Source organism: Hyla sarda, chromosome 1 (assembly GCF_029499605.1).
Source record: "Hyla sarda isolate aHylSar1 chromosome 1, aHylSar1.hap1, whole genome shotgun sequence".
NCBI classification, from domain to species: domain Eukaryota; kingdom Metazoa; phylum Chordata; class Amphibia; order Anura; family Hylidae; genus Hyla; species Hyla sarda.
Window position 1 is genome coordinate 558,709,464 of NC_079189.1, and position 6,160 is coordinate 558,715,623.

At 42.3% G+C, this 6,160-nt stretch overlaps 1 long non-coding RNA gene across 1 annotated transcript in view; it reads right to left on the reverse strand.

The window, feature by feature from the left end:
• Positions 1-4,116: 4,116 nt before the first annotated feature.
• The window catches only part of LOC130293519 (uncharacterized), a 108,795-nt gene continuing 106,751 nt past the window's right edge, over positions 4,117-6,160 (reverse strand). Inside the window, exons 3-4 of the long non-coding RNA XR_008848233.1 lie at positions 6,045-6,135; positions 4,117-5,261 (exon numbers count right to left, since the gene is read on the reverse strand). This is a non-coding gene — a long non-coding RNA (uncharacterized LOC130293519). The remainder of the gene's footprint in view (positions 5,262-6,044; positions 6,136-6,160) is intronic.

Here is a 6,160-nt window from a genome sequence, read left to right on the forward strand (position 1 = left end):
CCAACCTGACAGAGCTTAAGAGGATCTGTGGAGAAAAATGGCAATAATCCCCAAATCTAGTTGGGCAAACCTTGTGGCCTCATCCCCAAAAAGACTGGAGGCTGTAATCACTGCCAAAGGGACCTCAACTATGCACTGTGTAATGGGGGAAACTTTATTTTAGTACAATGCCGCAGCATAACAACATTTGAAAAAGGTGAGAGTCTGAAGACTTTCTGAATGCATTATATGTAGTGTGTGTAAAATAATAGTAACATATATTATGAAGCAATTTAAAGTGGATATTTACATGTTTTTTATATTCCAAACCCAATGGTGCAAAAAACGCCAGTCCAGACGTATCCTATTTCCCAATTGGTGGCTGTTGAGGATAGTTCTATGCTAGCAATGTGTCTTATTGTGTTCTATCTTACTATAACTATGTCTTATCTATTACTAGAGTATCCTCGACATTGGTTAAAAGTGGATGGGTCGAGCTAATTGAGAGTATGGATCTGCAAGTGATATGTAATAGTAATAATGTCTTGGATTGGGACTATTTTGGTACTTCCATGCAGGTTGTTATCACAAGGGTAGGTATTACATGTAGAGATGAGCGAATTTTTGAAAAAATTGATTTGGCCAATTCACTGAATTTAAAAAAAAATCTATTCAATACGAATAGTTCGGCAAATTTTTATCAGGAAATACCAGTTCACAAAAAGCTAACCACAGTATTATGGTAATCTCACAACATAGGCATTTACCCCCAAGACAAGCGCAGATCCTTCCTAAGCATGTCCATTACTGACTGCCAGGTACGTACTAAAATCACCTTATGGTGGATAACCCCTTTAATGACTATTAACAAGCATGGGGAAACCTGTCCAGGACAAATACTCAACAACTGGCTTAGACCCAATTACCAGGAGATCAGTAAACTGCAGTGAATAAAGAACATCACAGTCAGCGATGAGTCCTGCAACTCATCAGGGGTCCCAATGAGTGGAACACAGCAACAAGTTCAGGTTTTATGTTTCTGTCTCTGAGGTAGAGGTTCCGGGGTTTTCCCATTCTGCCTGGTTAACAAGAAGGGGTTGTTTGTGGAAGGGGCTGGAGGCCTCCGTGGCAGCTGGGCGAAGATCTGGTCCCAATCCAGTAGAGGAATCAAAGGGAGTTTAAATGTGGATAGGACACAGGGATATCAGCTGGACATCGGAGTGTAGCAGATGTCAATCCGTGTCTTGCTGACAGTGAGAAAGGGTATTCCCATTTGTAGATGATCTCCGCATTCTGAAGTACTTGGAGAAGTGGTTTTAGCGAGGCCCACAGCCACAGGGTACGCAATGACAGATCAGGATAAAGGTGAATCTGAGTCCCATTGTAAGAAATGTTCTGGAGGTTGTGTGCTTTGCGCATTATTTCATCTTTCGGGAGGAAATTATGTACTCTACAGATTACATCCCTCGGTTTCTTGGGGTGAGGATTTTTTGCTTTCAGCACCCTGTGAGCACGGTCAAGTTCCAACGGCGAGTCTGCTGGTTTTTGAAGGATTTCATTGAACATCCTCTGCAACGTGTCTGAGAGTTCTTGTGGGGGGTACCTTTTCCAGGAGTCCGTTGATTCTGATATTATTTCTGCGATTTCTATTGACCATATCATCAATATGATCCACTGTCAGGCATTTTTTATAGTTAGGCTAGTCGTGGCCTCTTGTAATTGCTGTATTTGTGAAGATGCTTTGGAGTGCAGTTCTTCAAGCTTATGGACCCTATCTTGTAGACAGGTGACGGCCATCTTCACTGGTTGTTGGAAAAATCTTGTTTCCATGCAGACCGTAGGTCTGGAGCAAGGTAGTGCATGTCCGCCTAAGTTGGAAGCAAGGCCAGTAAGGCTTGTAATTCTGGATAGTTTTTGTATTAACTGCCATTTCGGGTGAGGGCGCGGTTGGTGTTGGTGTAGGTGCAGGTCTCAGCAGTGCAGAGTGCAGGCAGTCTTAGATGGCAACGACGGTGAGGGGTGTAATTGGGGAGCCCCCAAGTGAAGAATGAGAGTCATCCAAGGATGAGCAGTCAGAGGTGCGGCGCCTGGACTCGTGTAGCTTCAATGGCGTTTTAAAGAGCTTTTTCTTCACCGGAAAGCTATTGCCCCAATAATGTGGAACATCACTGTCAGCGGAGGAGTCATGAGAGCCTTTTTCTGAAAGAGAAGCGTCTGAGTCCATTTCACCTGCCCAATCAGTAACATCTCTAGCAGGGGACCCTCGGACCGGAGCATGGGGTCCCTGGCCTGAGGGTGAGGCCGCTTGGCTGGATTGCGCAGCAGAGGTCAGCGACTTCTGAGGCTTCGGTTTTCTCATAACTGTTTGCCACTGTTCAGAGTGTGATTGAGTAAAGCCATCAGTCAGCACTGAGCTGGTGTGAGAAGACATCTGTGTTGATTGACATGTATGAGGATCATTAGGACCATCAATAGAGACTGGTTGCTGGTCCACATTGGCGGAGATGGGGTGATCCTGAGGGGTGAGTGAAGCTGCCTAGTTGGATATTGTGCCTGCACTCTGATATCTGCCACAGCAGTCATATATGTGACTCCAGGGGGAGATATGGGTGCTATCTTCAGAAGGGGGGAGCCAGTGGGCCTTTGGGCTGGGGGGAGATGACTCCTTAGCTGGCCTGCTGTGCCCAGCACCGGGAAGTCCCATAATGAGGAGGCAGGCGCGTCCCCTACTTGAGCCACCTGAGGTGGCGATGTCTGTGTCCCGGTCAGCAGTGGAGTCGGCGGCGTAGCAGGAGTGAGGCTGCCCTCGCTGCCTCTGGGTGCCGCCGGGGACTGGAACCAGCTGAAAAAAGTAAGTGATGTGGCTGGGGAGTTGCCAGAGGTCTGAGGTGCACCGTCTTCTTTCTTGACCGCAATCTGCCTCCTATAACCTTGTCGGTCAATTGTTTAAAGACCAGTCAGGCATGCGTCCTCTCTCCAGCGTGCCAAGCCATGCCCTCATCTGTTCACTGCTTTTTAATCAAAAATGATTTCATTTTAAAACATTTAAATTTTGTTGCCTACAAATTCAGGCATGGCCACAGTATCAGTTTTACATCTTTTATTTATTTTTGTGATACATAAGGAAATTATTGAAATTCCCATAAACAGTAGCTACAAAGGTCACAAGCTAAATATCTGGTAAACCACAAGAGCACAGTCAATTGACCTACTTATTATGCAAATTAATTGTGGTTAACCACATATTTAACCTGTGACCTCTGCAGCTACTGTGGTCTAGTTAATGATTTTCTCTGCTCTGGCAGAATAGAATAAAATGTAGACTCCATTCTTGGGTGTCTAAAAAATTATAATGCCACCAAAAAAAAAAATTGTTAATAATCATTTTTAAAAAGGTATCAATTAATGTGGGCGGGCAGGGACCTAAAAATGTAGCCGACAATAATAAAAATGTAGAAAGAGGCCATTTAAATGTAAAAATAATATATTTTTTATAATTATTTTTTTTTATTAGTAATGTATTTTAATAAAGTGTGTGTTTGTGTGTTTCACTTTTTTTCTCAAATGTTTTAATTTTTTAGGTAATACTACTACTCCAAGCATGGGACAGACTGTTCCATGATGGGAGCTGTAGTACCTGTACTAATAGACAGATCACAGCATGTTTCGCTCCTGACACCAGATTTGACTGTTTCTATTGCAGAGAGGGTGTGGCTTTCTCCTGCGCTCGCATCTCTGCACTATACTTTGGCCGGCCAGTGATGTGAATAGAATTCACATCACTTATTCACATTTCCCACAGAGAGCTGTAATTGGCCAGATGGTTCCAGCCAATCACTGCTCTCTGCGGGAAATATGAATAATAGGTATATTTACAGCATATACTGATACTACAGTGGGACCAGAGAAAAGTGTCCGGCCGCCCGCATCTATATATTATACAGGACGATCGCATCAGGTGTCAGAAGTGACACCCGCTGTGATCTGTCTATTAATGCAGGTACTACAGCTCCCAGCAGAGTAAGCTCCATGTTGGGAGCAGTAGTACCTGCAATTGAGAACAGATCACAGCAAGTGTCACTCCTTACACCCGCTGCGATTGTCCTATCTATTGCAGAGATGCAAGCGCAGGAGAAAGCCGCTCGCATCTATACATTATACAGTACAATCACAGAGGGTGTTGCTAATGAGGAAATTCGTTATTTCAAATCGAGTCAAAGTTCAGATTCGGTCCGGATCAAATTTTTCATGAAATTCGGAACGAGTTCGACTTTGTCCAATTTGATTCGCTCCTCTCAAATGATATGGACTGAATGCTACTAGGGTTTTATAGCACCAAAGACCCTCTGTATTGTATACTCATTTTCCAACTGTCCTTATATATTGAATTGTGAAGTTATTTATTTGTTTTAATATTTTACAAGATTTGAACAATATTTGTCTGAATGTTTTTATTTCTGTTCATGTGGTTAAGTTTCTTGGGAACTTTTAGGACCAGATTTAAAAATATTACTAAATGAAACCACCAAATACGTGGGAATACAGTGTATTTTCATTTATGCTAAATTAGTCAATTTGTGGTAGATTTTCTAGATAACTTTTTACAGTATTTAAACACTCACAACCAGACACATACACTTAGACTGACCTGAGCATCATGAAGCTTTTTTATATCTTGTTTTTCTCTGCAGCTTATCTTTTGGTCGCTGAAGGTAAGAAATATTCATCCTCACAATGTACCTGAATCCTGAATCCAACCTAAAATAACATAAATGGAATGGTTTATGTATTGCATCTAGAATTACTATTTGAGGAGAATACAGTGCACAGTGCTGTGTGGTGGCACCATAAGGCAGCACAGAGTGCCTATGGCTCCACCATACAGTCCCCATAATGATACCAAATTATGATGTTTAGGATTCAGGAAAATTATAGGACAAAAGTATTGTTCACTTGTCTACTCTTATTTGTTGCAAGGATCTTTCAGTGGGCCCTGTGCTTTAGGGTCTGAGTGTGAGTGTGGCCATCAAGTTCTTCACCTTCCTGTAACCACCATTCTCTGTAGTCAGGAGGCCAACATGTATTTTTGTGCTTCATGGTGGATACTAGGGTGGCAGTCCAGGTCGAAGCCAAGAGCAGTTTGGGCTCTTTCCAAGCTTTGTCAAAAAGATGCCATCGATCCTGGACCCCTGCAGGAGCCTTCTGGTCCAAAATGAGAGGGAATGGTTTACAGTGGGCCCCGCTCTTCACATTCTTGTGCACTTGAATGATAGAGAACATACCTGTAAAAAATATCAAAAATTAATATAAAAACTATACAAACAATATAGTGCAAAATGTGCAAGCAACCAATACACCAATTAACTGAAATTGGTGTCTGTAATGACCATTCAGGTAGGTACCTTCAACTTCTATACAAAATACTGTAGCCCGATGTGTTAGATAAAGCTACTATTAAATATTCAAGGTCCAGGCATTTACAAGTAGAGAGGTAACAAACTGATCCACCCCGTATCTTCTCATTTTTTGACTGTATGTTATAGAGTTGTCAACTTTGGACATCCGGTTCTTAGTTTACTTGTCCCTGGTGAAACTGCTTTGACATTACATTTGTGTTCACTTTATTCTTCTGAGCATGTATGGTTTTAGTATGGTATGTAAAAATTACATGTTTACAGTATTTAATTGTGGGAGAAAAGTATCCTTTTAACATACACAATACATGTCTTCATGAATACCTGTCATATCCCACAAAAATAAATGTTATATATTACTCAGTACCTAATCCTGATCATGTACATATAATTTTTATGTGCCTAGCACCTATATTTCTCTCACAAATACCTTCTATCTCTTGCTCACTTGGTTTGCCATCCTGAGCTCTGGAGAAGATGTGTCCTTACTCACTATGCATTTACTTCCTCCCTGAGTCTGCTGTGCTTTGCTTTGTCTCTCCATCCAATCACTGCAGGCTGCTCTGTAACCCTCCCCCCCCCCCCTCCTCTCTGTTTTCTCTGATTGGACAGGAGTGAGCACAGAGGAAAGCTAGTCCCTCCCTCACTTACTGGATCTTTTCCCAGTTGTCTGTTCTTCAACTGGGACAAAGATGATCCTCTGCAGCTGGACCGGATTATGTTCTGGATGGTATTATGGATTCTATAAAAGGAAATAAAATGTTCTT